The sequence below is a fragment of the Lutra lutra genome, chromosome 10 (assembly GCF_902655055.1).
Source record: "Lutra lutra chromosome 10, mLutLut1.2, whole genome shotgun sequence".
NCBI classification, from domain to species: domain Eukaryota; kingdom Metazoa; phylum Chordata; class Mammalia; order Carnivora; family Mustelidae; genus Lutra; species Lutra lutra.
The window spans coordinates 16453595-16469291 of NC_062287.1; the positions used below are offsets into that span (position 1 = coordinate 16453595).

The 15697-nt window shown below is 51.6% G+C and overlaps 1 protein-coding gene across 2 annotated transcripts in view; it reads left to right on the forward strand.

The window, feature by feature from the left end:
- GRIK4 (glutamate ionotropic receptor kainate type subunit 4) overlaps positions 1-15697 on the forward strand; it is a 422274-nt gene that overhangs the window by 104798 nt on the left and 301779 nt on the right. For both annotated transcript variants that reach the window (XM_047693414.1, XM_047693415.1), the window contains exon 2: positions 14680-14784. The gene's annotated coding sequence lies outside the window, so the exon portion shown is untranslated. The remainder of the gene's footprint in view (positions 1-14679; positions 14785-15697) is intronic.

Sequence of the window (15697 nt, forward strand, 5' to 3'; positions counted from 1 at the left end):
TCAGGCGAATCTGCTTTATTAAAAAGGACATCCCCCAGGGAGGGGTCATACTGTTGAATGGATTTTAGTCATGGACAATTTAGTGTGAATTAATTAATCTGATGCTTTCTGGTCTGACTGTAGATTAAGAGGTGTAGACTGCCGCTTGGAAGGGGCGTAGGGTCACTTGGGTGATTGAGAGATGGTGAAGGGCTTTGAAGATCGGCAGCACCTCTGCTTTGCCAGCTTATCTCTTATTTATCTTAAAAAATTTTTTTTAAAGATTTTATTTACTTATTTGACAGAGAGACCACAAGTAGGCAGAGAGGCAGGCAGAGGGAGAGGAGGAAGCAGGCTCCCTGCTGAGCAGAGAGCCTGATGCGGGACTCGATCCCAGGACCCTGAGATCATGACCTGAACCGAAGGCAGAGGCTTAACCCACTGAGCCACCCAGGCTCCCCCCGCCTTAATTTTTTTTTAAATGTAAACTTTTTCGTGGAAGTCATTCCAGCGTACCAACCAATGAAGAAATCATAAGTGTATAGTTTTGAGTTTTTGCAGTGAACACACCGTTATAACCAATACCTGGGTTGAGAAACTGCACAGTTGTCCCAGTCGGACCCCCCACGGGTCCCTGTGACCCGAAGGTCCCCACCGTCCTGACTCCCAGTACCAGGGCCAAGCCTTGCCTCTTCCGGAAGCGCACGGACGTGGAATCACGGAGCATGCACCTTTTGTGTCTGGCTTCCTTTTGTTCAGTGTTCTTCTCCTTGTGGGATTCGCCTGAGTTGTTATACCTTGTTCATTTCATGGCTGTGTTCCATTGTGTGAATATCCTGCAATTGATCCATTCTGTGGCTGGTGGACATTGAGAAGTCTAGTTTTTGAATTTCATGAATAGGGATGCCTCGAATATTCTTGGACATGTCTTTCTTATTTCTCTTTTACCTCTCAGGCTAAATGGTGTTCTCCTGGAGCCTTCCTCTGACCTCCACCCCCAGGAGAGCTTAGGTGCCCCTCCGTTAGCTGTCCCCCCCACACCCCCTCATGGGACTCTGCAGTACTCCATGAGGGCAAGAGTGTTGAACAGTGATATTTTCAGCTCCTAGGCCATGCACGGTGCTGAGTAGGTGCTCAGAAGTGCCGGTTGGATGAATGAGTGAACAGATTTCATGTAGATCACGGTTTTGGCCAGGGCTGGTCCTTATACCAACTGGTCTAAGGAAAGCAGCTTAGGAAAGCTGTACTGGGGCATTGTGGGGACCCACCAGGATTCCTCCTTAGAGACAGTGCTGCTCTTTGGGTCCTGAGTGTTCCTGGGAATGGGATGAGTCCAGGACCGTGGTCAGGGGTGTCTGGCTGGGCAAGAGCTTCCTTCTCTTTAAGTTTCACAGAGACCCAGAGATTAAACTGATGTGAAATGAGCTTCCCCCCACTCTGTCTCAGAGGGCCCCGTTGCCCTGGGCTGCCCTGGACATAGGCCTCTGGTAGCCAGCTTGGAGGGAGGAGTCACAAAGAACAGATGAGAATGAAAAGAGGCAGGAAGGAAGGGAAGAGAGAAAGAAGGAGCAAGAGCGAGAGTAAACGCACGACCAGCAATTTTTTTTTTTTTTAAGATTTTATTTATTTATTTGACAGAGAGAGATCACAAGTAGACGGAGAGGCAGGCAGAGAGATAGAGGGAAGCAGGCACCCTTCTGAGCAGAGAGCCCGATGCGGGACTCGATCCCAGGATCCTGAGAACATGACCTGAGCCGAAGGCAGCGGCTCAATCCACTGAGCCACCCAGGCGCCCCACGACCAGCAATTTTTCCTTTCCATTCCAGAAGCGAGGCGCAGGGACCTGCGATCTCGGGGGAAGCCAGTGACCTCGTGTTGGGGCTGTATTGTTTTCACTAGCAAGTGACAAAGTCGAAGCAGGACCACGAGCCTGTAGGAATACAATGTCAGGGTGCCCTCCTGGGATGGGCTTTCCTCCCCCTCTCCACAGCCAGAGTGAGTACCTCTCAGGCTTGCTGGCTGAGCAGTGTTGAGCAAGCAGGCTCGTCTTTATTCATACACCTTTTGCTGAGCTGCATAGCAAATGTGCTGTGAATTTCAGTGTTTTAGAGAGAGAGCCTGATACACATAGGACAGGACTACCCCACCTCCCACAATATCATGAAAGCTGGTCAAACGCCACACACATCAAAGCTATTTGGGGTGTCTTTGCTCTGTTTCTGCAGGAAACATTACTTCTTAAAGAAGATCCACACCCAGAATAATTATTTCTCGGAGTGATCTGAGGCTAAAGCTGCTTTAATCTATTCGTTTGGCTCAGCCCAGTATTTTCCCTAATGAGGAGTGCCAGAGTGCTTAAAGCCCACACTGCAGAATGCTCCTTCTTTCTCCTGGGTCCCCTTGGCCTGCAGAACCTCACCTCCCCTACTACCAATTATCTTGTTCCGGCGACAGCATCTAAATCCCCATGTTATGCGTATATTTTTATTAATTTAACAAGTATGCGGTGCTTACTGTCTGCCAGACCCTCTTCTAAGCTCTTTGACAAATGTTAATTCGCTTAACCTTCACAGCTCTGTGAGAAGGCACATATTTTTCTTAACCCCATATTCCTAATGAGGGCAACAAGGCACAGAGAAGTTAAGTAACCTGCACGAGATCACACAGCTAGCGGGTGGAGTTGGAATTTGTCCCCAGTGTCTGTGTTCTTCATTGCCATGCTCTGCTGTCTCTCAGTTGTGTCTTCTAAAGTGGCATGGTAAGCAGGGGCCTTTTTTCAGGAGTGAGAAATAACTTTATGTGCCTTTCTGAACATTCTCCTTCTCCAAGCTGGCCCCTTGATGTTGGAAGAGTAGAGGTTCAGCCCCTGGGGAAGAAGTCACAGGCTGTCCAAAGGCTCTGCTGACTTGGGAGCACCACAGACAGCTGGAAAGGTGACCTTGGAGCTTAGCCCCAAACGGTCTGAGCTTTGTATGGGAGGATTTCAAGGGCCTGCTGTTTATTCTCTTGCTGGACATGCATACCACCGGCGCTCTTGGCATCTCAAGGTTCGCTGTCCCTTCCTCCTGACTGTTGGTTCCTCTGTTCTTCTGGGATGGGGTGTCATTCCATCCCCTGCCCCCTGCCCCTACCTGCCCCCCCCACCCCCGTCTCTCCTCTGGTGGAACCAATGTCCACACAGTTGCTCATTCTAGAAGGCAGGAAGTCCTTCTTCCTTCTGGTTTCTTCATGATCCAGCTCTACCCTCTAAAGAGGTCTAGATGCAAACATGCCTCTTCCTGCACTGCCTCTATGTCATCCTTAACTCTCGCCAGGACACCCATCCAGCTCATCATCCCAGACCCCAGCCGGAACCCTCTAAAACTGTTTAGGTTCAGCCAGAGTGATCTTCCTATAAGTAATTCTGATAATGTCACCCGTTTACTTACAACTCTTCAATGGCTCACATTACCCTTAGGATAACATTCAAATCTCTTAGCTTGGCTGCCAAAGCCTTGGATGACCGGGTCCCGTGTGCCTCTGGGCATCATTTCTCACTGCTTTCAGATTCCTAAAGATCCCCATTTCCTCTCCCCTTCTGGCCATGTCCGTAGGTGCTGTTTCCTCCTCCCGCCACTCCCCTTCCCTCTGGCCCACTCCGACTCTGGCTTCAACATTCTTGCTTCTGAGGATTCCTCCTGATGTCCCGACTGTGGCATGGGGACCCCCCCCCCACCCCGTGTTCCCATGGCAACCAGCCCACACTTCCTCCGGGATAACACTGTGCACCTTGTATATGAATCTGATGGCTGCCTGTGTGTTTATCCGTTCGGCATAGTGTCTTGTGTCCCCACCATCCAGTACAGTGCTGGTTTGTGTAAGATAGTAAAACAAACAAATTAAAAAAAAAACCAAAATGTTTTAGTGAGCGAGTACTACATGAAGAAGGCATTGACCAAGCAGTCAGGAGAGTCGGGTTTTAGAACCTGCTCTGGCACCAATTCTTGACCTCGATGAAGTCGTTTTCCCTCTCTGAGCCTCATTTTTCTATCTGTAAGCCGAGGAGCCTGTGCTGTGTGATTTCCAAGGTCCCTTGCTACATGGAGATTCTGGGATCGGTCTTCACCAGGAGTTGGGTTTTCCCCGACTCTCAACTTCCCAGGCTGTGAAGACCCACCGTCCCCCTGTCTCTTCGCCATGTTGCTGTCCCTTCAGGATATGCTGATAAGCAGAACCTGGCTTCCAGGCTTCAGCTGGGCTCTGACGTGGCCTTGGGTTCTCCTTGTATCCTAGACAAGAACGCCTTGAAATTCTCTGATGCCCTTCTTCTCACTTCATCTTGTTGGCTGTCAGAACATTGTAAATAGGAAGCTTCTAATGCTGTCTTTGTGTCTGAATTGTCACCTAATCAATAGGCCGTCCTCTGATCTCCGAGCTCCTGAGGCTGCCCTACCCCCAGCAGAATTGGGAAGCTCCTGGGAGCCTCAGCCCCCTCCCCAGAATATGCACAGCCTCCTCAGTGCTCTGCCTGTGTAACGTTGATAGCCGTGAACGAGAGGTTTCTCATATTAGTTCTGCACCTTTATTGAGCGCCTGCTGTATGACACGCATTACTCTAGCTGCGTCGGAGGCCCGAGGAGCAAAGGAGACCAAATTCATAGGGAGCTTACATTTTAGAAAGCGTGTGTTGGGGCAACCTATATAAATAAGAAACATAAATAAGTCAGAAAGTTATATAATAAACTAGGAGGTGGTAGGTGTTACGGGAAGAAAGGAAAAGTAGAACGGGGAGGATAAAGACATCTGGAGACTGAGATTTGAGTCAAGGCCTGGAAGAAGGTGAAAGCATGAGCCAGTCTTCTGGTGGAAGAATGTTCCAGGCAAAGGGAAGAACCCATGCAAAGGCCCCCCGGGTGGCATCGTGCAGGGAGTGTGCGAGGAACCTTGGGGACTTGGCGTTGCCCTTCACAGCGCACTCCCTGGTGCACAGTAGGCCTGTCACCAGGCTTTGTGGGAGGTCAGAGCCCGGGCTGCTGGGCCTGCAGCCAGAGAGGCGACAATTAATCAGAACTGTGCCATGTACTAAATCTTCCCCAGCCCCCTGGGAGAAGCTGGCGGGTCTGAGTCAGACAAACTGTTTGCATCCTGGCCCGTTGCTTATTAGCTTTGTGATCCTTGGAGAATTACCTACCCTTGCTGAGTTTCTGTTTCCTCATCTTCCGCAAGAGGGTTCTGACTAGGGCCTCAGAGGGTTTTTGTGGGACCGGATGGTGGGAGCACATGGAAGGGGCAAAGTCACCCGTATGCACAGGGCGCAGAGTGGGTGCCCAGGAACGTCAGTCCCCGGGATGCCCTTCCCTGGGTTTTGGGCAAGACATTTAATTTCTCTGAGCCTCAGTTTCCTCTTCCAGAAATAGTATAGTCATTCCTGCGCCACCTCCTGCCTAGACTCTTATAATCATCAGGTCACAGAGTGTGGATACTAGTACTTTCAGTGTAGACGAGCAGTTTCCAGGGGCTCCGTGTTTCTGTGTGTATGCATAAAAGTATGCACATATGCGTATATACGTGTGTATGATTGTGTGTGTGTGCGCGTGTGTGTATGTACAGCTCTGCAGGACACAGGTGGGTTTCTTTTTCTTATGATTCATAAATGCTTCAAGGACAAGGACATTTGTGTAAGACATGCTTCCCCACACTGGGTGCTCAGTGAATCCTCGTTGCATGAAGGAAATCGTGCCTATGAAAAGGCCCTTTGCTGGAGTAAATGTGTAGACCCCTATCGGCAGAGCTCTTTGCTTCTAGGTAGCAGGAATGTGGGGCCATTGTGAGTTATATTTGGAATATATTTACTGGGGTGTATTTACTGGGGGCTCAACTATGTGCCAGGCACTGTACTGGGCACTTCATATGCATTTCTCATTTAAAATGGCCAACAGCCCGACGAGGTAGGTTCTGTTATCATCAGTGTTCTACAGGGGAGGCTGCCCAGGCTGAGAGGTCCATGTCTTGATCCCAGCTAGTAAACGAGGGGGCTGGCATTGGGAGTTAGCCTTGCAGAGCTGATGCACCTGCCGGCCCCTCATGGGTGTCCTGAAATGTCCCTGCCCCTTGTCATGGTCTGATTTCTCAGGAGGAGGAAGAGGAAGGATTGCCCCCGTGGCCAAGCCCAGAGGGAGGTCCCTGCTTATAATGGCACTTCTCAGGGCTTTGGTAGGCCTTTCCAGGAGCGGGGGAAAAGAGGAAGGGCTCAACTTTTCTGGCCTGCAAGAGACCGTAAAGATGGTCAAAGACAAGGCTTGCTTTCCACTGTGTACCGGAGTTTGTCCCTTTCTTTTTGGCTTCAGGGCATGTTAAGATCTTGATGGGACTATGAGAGCCTTGGGCTGCATGCCTCCTGTTCAGATGCCGAAATCCTGGCTACATGTGTGTGTCTGTGCACACACGGTACATGGTGTATGTCTGTATGAAGGGTGCACGTGCGTGTGTGCGGCTGTGTGTGTGTCTGGGTCCTTCAAGACCAGCTTAATGGTCCTTGCCTGGACCGTGCCTGGGCATCACTAGAGCTCTCTGCCTAGGATTTTAGGCACTGCTTTTTATCTTGGCTATGTGACTGCCCGGCCCAGCCTGTGCCCAGTGAAGGATGTCTGTGCCTGACTCTCCTTGAAAGAGTGTCTCGTGTCCTATTTGCTTTGCCCTCACTTGCCACCAATGCCTAATAAATGCACGCCAAGATCTGGATGAAGAGATGAATGGTCTTCATGCCATCATGGCCTACGCCAACTTGGGCGAGCACATCATTCTACCCCAGATTCCTCAATGGGGATGGGGGGTGCTTGGTATCAAGGAGGGTGCCTTCCCGTGGGGTGGTGCTCTTGGCCGTGCTGGACATTCTTGTCATCCCAGCTCATGGAGGGATACCAGGCAGCGTGGAGCTGACCCAGATGTTCTCCCCTTGCTCTCAGATCTGTGGAGGGCGCTGCTCCGGACAGCCAGCTGTGGTCTGCTGGAAGACCTTTCTTCTGCAGTTCTGGAGCGTTCCCCATCTGGTGCCTGCTGGCTTCCTGTCCCCTTGCCTGCTGGCTTCTCCTTGGGTCTGTGTGGAAAAGGAAAGCGTTGGGAAGTCGTTCCTCCCCATGTTTAATGTCTTCCCCGCCTGCTGTGTCCCCCTGTGCTCAAGTTCCGGGCAATTACCCTCCTGCCGGGTTTGTTGCTGAGCACAGCAGGTGGGCCTTGTTTGTAATTCACTTGCACCATTAACGCTGGGTTAGCACCATAAGGGCGACTGATCCACTCAGTGCCCCCAGCCCCAGATGCCACTTGATAGCTGGTTGTTAGATTGGCTTGGGGGTCGAGGCATTTCAGAGCTCTCTGAAATGTGTTTTCTCCAGTTGAAAGCAATGAGAAGCTTGATCTATTGGCGGTCACAAAGCACACACCATCATCCACACTAATGGGAAATCTGTACCCAAATACAACCTCCCCCCAAATCACAGTGATTTGGCTCTGGGCAATAATAACAATAGTCACAATAACACAGTAGCTGTCTCAGTAAGCTCAGTATCAGGGCAGGCAGGCCACACTATGTTTGCAGCTGCATTGCTAAGGTCACGGGGAATCTTTGAAAGCAAACTTAGGAAGAGCTAACATTTTCTCCATTTTGTGGGTGGGGAAACTGAGGCTTGGGGCGATGACTCACTTGCCCAGCGTCACTGCTAGTAAGAAACCGAGTCCCGACTCAAGGAACGGTCTGAAGCAGACACAGAGCTTCGTGCTGCTAACCTCTGCCTTATGGGGCCTTCCTTTGGGAGGAATTATGTGAAGGGAGATGGGAGAGGGGAGAGATCTCTCAACCTATCATCCTAATTTTTTTTTTTGTCCTAGCATTGATATTAAGATGAGTCACTGAGCAGGGGAATGATGAGTAGGATTAAAACATCCTCTATAGGTTCACTTTTAATAATTAATCGTACATTTATTGAGCTCCAACTAGGTGGAAAACATTGTCCTAGGTGTTTTATAGAAAACAATGATAAATCATTCATCTGTTCGATCATTCTGAGAGATGGGGAGTCAGACATAGATTTAGGACAAAAGACAAGGAATAAAATGTTGCGGGGGGGGGGGGAGGTGGAGGAGATTAGCTCAAACAAACCCTAGAGACTGATCTAGAAGAAAATCTTCCAGACTTTCTGATTGCAGGTTATGAAAACATTTTTGGACACATCCTATCCTCTTCAATTTTTGAACAGCCTTGTGCCTGTTTTATGGGAAACTAAGAGCCAGAGAGGCTGGAGGACTGGACCATAATACCGTTCTACAGGGAACAGTGGCAAAGTCAGGTTTGAATGCAGGCCTTCTGACTCCCAGTTCACTCATCCACAGAGTCCCTCCCCGTTGGGCCCCATCCAGGCCCTGCCGAATGTTTGATGTCCTGTGTCCTGCCGAGGCTGGCTTTGGGCTGCCTTGGGCTCTGCTTTCCTTGGAGACCCATGAAGACTGTGCTCTTGCCCAACGCTTGTCAGCCTAGAACCTTTCTTTTCCAGTCTGTGGGCAATCCAGTCTAGCACCCTAATGTTCAGCAGTTCAGGGTCTGTTCCCTTTAGGCATGGCTTCTTCTACAATCTCGGGCTCTCCTGCAGTGGCTAAGTGCCCACTCCCCAGCCTCTCTGGCCTCCAGGCCATCTGGCACACCTCATTCTCATTGATCTCCTGCAAGCGCAGCTCCAGGATTCACCCTCCCTTACCCAGAAATTTTCAGTGTGGCTCTTTATTGCCTACACAATAAAGTCCCAGCTCCTTAACCTTGGCATTCGAGGCCTTCTAGAATCTGACCCCAATACTTATCTGTCTCTGGGTAGTGTACCTCTGCCAAGCTGGTTAGTCACTGCCCTTTGGACACCTCTTGCTTTTCCTGGTGCCCTGCTAGAAGGTCTTCCTTCCTAAGCAGCATGTGCTTGCACTGTCCAAGAATGCGGCTCACCTGCCCAGGCCCGGGGATGCTCTCCGCCTCTGTCTTCCCAACGCTTCTTTCTCATTTGGTGATGAAGGCTGCCCTGTCTTGTGAAAGCTGCTTTGCGATTGTGGCACGTCATGCGTTCACAGGTGTGCTGCTTGTGACGTCCTCCTTTTCCAGGGCAGACGGTGTTCTGGAAGGCTCTGCGGCAGCGTTCTTGGAGGTGTGTCCAGGCCCCCTCTGGGTGGCAGCCCCATCAGTAGAGGAGCAATGCTCACAGCCTTTCTCTCCCCTTCTTGGAGAGAAAGGAGCTGGGCTCCCATGGTCATGTTCTGTGCTCCTTTCACCATGGTCCCTAGGTGGGGGATGCGGAGTGTGGAGACAGCTCCCTGCTTAGCTAAGGAGGTCAAGGTTCTCCCCCACAGTCCTTCTGAGACTATGGGTGCCCTTGGACTTCCTGTCATCCACAAGGGAAGGACTGGACCTCTCCGGGCCATGGCAGAGGGAAAGTGATGGGACTTTGGCAAGCTGAATGCGAGCTGTGCTCTCCTGTGGCTTGTTACAAACGCGTAAGCCCAAGACAGTGGCTGGAGAGGGTGTCCTCTGCATTCCTAAGCCCCTCAGAGACCCGCTGAACATGGCAGCCCTCACACCCCGGGGTCTCTCCTTCAGAGGGAGGGCCCTCCTTTTGCCCAGGGCATGGGATCCAGCCAATAACCAGAGCTCAGGTGTGTGTGGGGTACTCAGAGGTGAGCACTGAGGCTGCAGGTAGCCTGGGGAGGGGGTGGGAGCTGTGGGGGGAGGAAAGGAGGGCTGAGAGTTGGGCTTGGACTGTGGCTGGGAGGGGAGTGTGATCTCAGACCAGGCTCCAGGGTCAGCTCAGAACAGCCGACGCTGACGAGGGGCCCGGGCAGGCCCAGCAGTCGCTGCGCACTTGAACCTGAGGTGTGTTTAGCCTCACTATACAGAACAAGGGGACCCACGTTCAGGGGCTTAAGTAGCATGCTCATATCTCTGAGCCAGTCATTGAGAAAGTTGGGATTCTTTATTGTTTTTTAAATTATTAAGTAGATTTCTTAATTGAAACAGCAGTCCAATCTCTGAAAATGCACACGCACTGTAGAGAACACTTTAGAATGAAAAGCAAGTCTCCTTTCTACCCTAACTGCCGTTCTAGAACCCTCTCTGGGGGGGGGGCAACTGGCCAGCAGCCAGTGACTGTTCTCTGCACTCCCAGAGCCTGGTGCCAGGCCTCCCCTAAGCAGATGGCCGTCGGTGCCAACAGAGCTGGATGGCAGGGAAGGGGTGGATGGACCGTTCATAGGCTCTTGGCAAGTCCCAGAGATTGCGTTTTGCTTGGATGACTGCTCGAATAAGCTCAGTTGCTTTGCATCTTGAAGGGGACACCACGTGTTTGTTATGCACCTTTATCTTCTCCCCACCCCCCACTCATCCTCCACCCTGGGGAGAGCCCAGGGGGTCCATCCTGGGCTTCCCCGTGGAATGCAGACACCTAGGGAGAGTTGGTTTGGCCCCTGGTCTGGCTGGCACTTAGAAAAAGAGGACAGGGCCTTGCTTTCTGACCATGGTGTCAGAGACACCAAAAAACCAATATGTACGTGAAGTGACTGTGGACAGGACAGACTCCACTTCTGCTGGGTCAAGGGAAGGCTCCGTGTCTGCCACGTGCTTCTTCATTACTAACATCAGAGCACTTTCCTCTGGCTTTGACCTCAGTGGAGTGGGAGAGAGTCTGCGTACCATCACCCGTGAGTCTCTTATAACCCGTCTTTGGCTTCTGATAGTTGAATTCTGATGAACCTCCCCTCCTGCGTCACACAGAGCCCACCCAGCCGTGCCGGCTCTTTCCAGATCTCCTTATGGCGCATACGGTGCATACAGCTTCACTCTAGGGCATGGCCAAGCCTCTCCAGGACAACCCCTCTCCTCCCAGACACCTAGACAGATCGCGAGCAGGGGAAGAAGAGCTGTGTTTATCTGGAGGTAATTAAAACACTGTCCTTAAAAAGCAGTTTCTCTCTGCATCCGCCTTGTCCCCGGCTCACTCTCTGTTTCACTGTGGACACTCTTGCAAGGTCTCTCTGCTCTAAATGTGTTACCAACAGCTCCAGCTCTGGGCAGTTTTGTTTCAAAGCCTCGGCTCACGTGGTCTCTCTTAGGAGCTCATCTCCCCCAGGACCCAGCCTGGTGGCCTCAGATAAATGCCAGAGATGTTTCTCACCGACCCCAGCCAGTCTTGCCCGTCATATCCGACCCTGGGATCCTCTTCCCGCCTCTCCCAGCTCACTAAGACTGGTGGTAAACTTCCTGTCTTTTCACCTCTAACCACCTCCTTTGCACTGGAAAGCAGATTGGATGCTGTGGCCTCCTCTGCTTGTCTGGGAAGGTGGCTGGGTCCGGAGCCAGGTTCACAGAGGCAGCAGGCTTTAGGTGCGGAGCTGTATCCAGGAAGCAAGGGCCCCTAACAAGGGAGACAGGATGAAAATACAAGAGATGGGGAAGATGTTTCAGCTTTCCATCCTCTTGGACTCCCTGCCATTACCAAAATGCACACTGCTGGCTCCCACCAGAGGCCTCTGGGTCTCCCCCGGGTCGTTCCTCTGTCTGAGAATCTTCTCCCTGCTCACTGTGTCCCCTTTAAGAGACCTGGCTAACTCAGGTCGAACCTTTTGTCCCCAGGGAAGCCTTCCCTTCCCATCACATGAGGTCCTCTTGCCGCACACTCCATAGCATCCTGAACTTTTCCTTCATTGTCTGTAATCATGGCATCCAGCTTCCTGGATAGGAGGACACTGTCCCTTCCCTGACTATGAGCGCCAGGCCCTGGACGGTGCATGCTCGTAGGCGCTCAGTAGAAATATTTGTGGAATGAATAAAGTATCAATCCTCTAGTGTTGTTAAGGATATCTATATGCTTTGGCCAGTCTGGAGGAAAGGAACAAGGTACACCATTTTGCTTAGAAAGCACTTTGCTCGTCTGTGAAGGAATGCTCCACTCATTTGCTCATTTGGTTCTCTTAGCAACGCTGTAAGGGAGATGGTAGAAGTATAATTTCCCCATTTTATAGACGAGAGGTTAAGAGATGGGTCCAAAGTCAGCTCTTCTCCTCCAGTCCCTGGTTTTTCTCCTCCGCTAGGCTGAGACTGAATGAGGAAGGAAGATGACTTCCTTCAGAGAAAGCTTCTGGGATGGGGTTGACTTAGAGCAGCGTTTTGGGGATGAGAGAGCTGTGCGGTAGGTATTACATGTGAGAGGCATGGGAGGCCGCCTTGTTGGGAGAGGCTGTGGATGCTGTCCTGGACGCCTGTGTGTAGGGCTGGAGGGAGCCTTGAATGGTGGGTGGTGAGAGGAAAGCATGGAAGTTCTCACGGACTGATTGCATTACAGCTAGAATCTATTGCAACAGCTTCTCAAGGGAGGAGCCCTAGGCCATGGTTCACGTTTGTGGAAATGGAGCTCTCAGAGCTTAAGTGACCAGCATAAAGACACAGAGTGGCCTGTAGGTTGGGAAGCGGGGGACACCTGCTCTGGCCCCTGGGGAGGGGGAATTCTTTAGAAGTAGATTGAGGGCTTCAGGCTAGATCTACACAGGAAGTGGCTTGGAGGGGAAGAGAGACTGGTTATTCCTCATGTCCTGCTCGTTAGTGTCTGAGAATGGGGGACAGCTGTCCCTTGTCACGTGTCCTGAGTGCTAGCGGATTCCCCTGGTTGCTTTGGTCCTTGAATACCCTTCCCCAGTATCAGGCCTGGGCGGGGCTGGCCACCGCTGTCTTTAGTTTATCTGAGGAGTCAGACCGGGTCCAACTCCCCAGCCGATGCAAGCCACCTTTGGCTAACCTGCCACGTTGTAACTCATCACAACCTCCTGGACACATCTCCTGATGGTAAATCCCAAACATTGAGGACACCTGGGCTGTTCATTTGGCCAAGGGAGACACTCAGACTCCTTTCTCTGTTGCTTGCTTCCCCCAATGTGAAAATCGTGCAGATGGGCCCTAGAACAACTTGGATTCGACTCCTCTTCTTCAACATCATGATAATCATTATAATCACATTCCAACATTTCCTCAAGTACCAACTGTGTGCCAAGTTCTGGGATACAGAGAGAAGGCACATGTAGAGAATAGTGAGTACAAACCGGTCTTGGAGCCGGTGGCCTGGTATTCCCGTTGGCCTGCCAGGTGACCATAGCAGGTCTCACGTAACCTCAGCAGTTCCGGCTGCCACATCTACAGGTGGAGAAAGTGTGAGAATCTGCCTCCCAGGGCTCTTCTGAGGAGCACTGAGGCTGAAACCATATTCTGCACATAGAAAGTGTATATTCAGTAAATGTTAGCATGAAGTCGAATTCTTAGAGCTGCAGAATGGCACCACTTGAAAGAACTTAGAGATCATCTAGACCTATTCCCTCATTTTACAGAATAAGAAACAGACTCAGAGAGGTTATCCCCCAGAGCCTGTGAACACTGGGTCCCTGCCTCCCAGGGTCCCGGGGGGAGATGGAAAACTTAGACATGCTGCCCAACTCTATCAGGCCCCAGAGGTTGATCCCCCCTCAAGGAGACCACAGGGTCTGGGGCAGCACTGCTTCCTTGACCTGGCCACCCAGCTTCCCTGCACGCTCCGTCCAAGCTGCTGGCTGCAGTTGGGAGTGTCTTCCAGCCGGGGGGTCGGAACAGCGGAGAAGCCCACATCCATTTGTCTTGAGGAGCCTGGAGCATCATGAGGAGTAATCAAGATCTTGTTGCCCACAGACGAGAGAAAACCTGTAATTAATCTGGCTGCCCCTCTGATTTCCTCTGTCATCCCCGCCACCAAACACCGTCTGGCGGCTGTCAGCTGCCTCTTGGACCCACCCTGGAAAATCACGATTAATGGTGCAACAGCCCTTTGAGGACGGGAGAGAGAGAGACGGGGAGAGGGACTGCTGACACATCAGGAGAGGAGAGGCCATTCCGCTCAGCTGGGCTGGGGGGGTCCCAGCGGCATGCTCACTGCCTGAACGCGGTCAGCCGGCGACATGCTGTGCGCTGTGTGTGTGTGTGTGTGTGTGCGCGGGCAAACCAGTGTGGGCTGGGGATCTTCAGGCACTTAGCGAGTTCTGCTCAGTGTAGGCAGCACAGCAAAGTGTGTCGGGAAGCTACGTGTGCAGAAGAGATGTTCCCCTGCTCCCCTGGAGCTCATGGTCTGGTTGTGGAGAGAGGACGTAAGTAAGCACAGAGTTAAATGACCACTCAGCACGCCTTGGAGAAGGCCTGTTTGTGGCCACAGGGAGCTGGGCGCTGTTCATGGTGCTGAAGGGCCTGTCCTCCTAGCGCGTTCCATCAGGCGTCTAAGCGTGTAAGTGGGCCAGAGATGTCTGGAGACTTTAGGGATCCTCTGGCCTGAGGAAGTTCACCTGTCCTGAGATTCTGGGGGAAAAAATGAGAAATTAGGTTCTTTCGAAAGAAGTGGGGATGAGTGTTTTTTGGTGTTTGTGTGAGGAAACTGCTCCCGGGTAGTTAAGCGGTAGAGCCCAGCTCCTCCCGGAGCACATCCTTCCTGTGCTCAGGGGGGCAGTGGGCGTCGCGCACTGCCTGCCACCAGAGCTTCCTAGGATAGCCTGTGCCATGGAGAAATGGGCTCTAGATTGTAGGCTTCTCGTGGGCAAGTGCTCCAAACGTCAGTCGTGGGTAAAGACTTCATACTGCCAGAGCCTTTTCCATGTATGTTATCTGACTGGATTCGTTCATTATTTCCACAGATATTTTTGAGTGCCTACTATGTGCCAGCCTGTGCTAGGCATTGGAGATACAGGTGGAAAATTCCAACGTGTTCCCTGCTCTCCTGGTGCTCATCAGCCTGTGAGGTAGGCATCGCTGCTCCCATGTTCCTGACGAGGAGATGGGCTTTGAAGGAAGTAAGCCCCTCGAGAGTGTTCCTTCAGTAAGGTCCAGAGCCACCCTTGGCCTGACTTCTGTCCCGGTGTGGCCCGATCAGCAGGGTTATCCCATGTCATCCAGAGCGGTGCCCTCAGTGACACAGGAAAGGGCTACATGTCAACCTTCTGTCTTCTAAGTTCCTAAAAGTCCAGGAGTGAGGCCCAGCTCTGGTTACGTGGGGACAGAGACCCCCCCAGAGAGCCAAAGTCATGCTTAGATACTTGCTTTGAACTAAAATTCTGCTGGAAAAGAGCAGCACAAGTACAAGAGACGGAGAAGATGTTTCAGGTTTCCATCCTCTTGGACTCCCTGCCGTTTCCAAAGTGCACACTGCAGGCTCTCACCAGAGGCCTCTGGGTCTCCCTCGGGTCGTTCCTCTCTCTGGGAATCTTTTCCCTGCTCACTGTGTCCCCTTTAAGAGACCTGGCTAACTCAGGTCGAACCTTTTGTCCCCAGGGAAGCCTTTCCTTCCAGCCACATGAGGTCCTCTTGCCACACACTCCATAGCGTCCTGAACTTTTCCTTCATTGTCTATAATCATGGCATCCAGCTTCCTGGACATGGGAGCGCTATCCCTCCCCTGACTGTGAGCGCCAGGGCCTGGACGGTGCCTGCTAGTAGGCGCTCAGTTCCTGCTTGCGTCCCTCCCCATGCTGTGATTCCTCTTTGCCCGGATCTAGACCGTGATGTCCCCTTAGATTGTTTGACCTACAGCAAATATACAAAATGTACAAATCAATTGGCAATTTATTTCATATTGGTGTAAACTGAACATATGTCTTTTTTAAAAATGACCCCTTTATTGTTTTAAGTAAACTACCCCCCAACGTGGGACTTGAA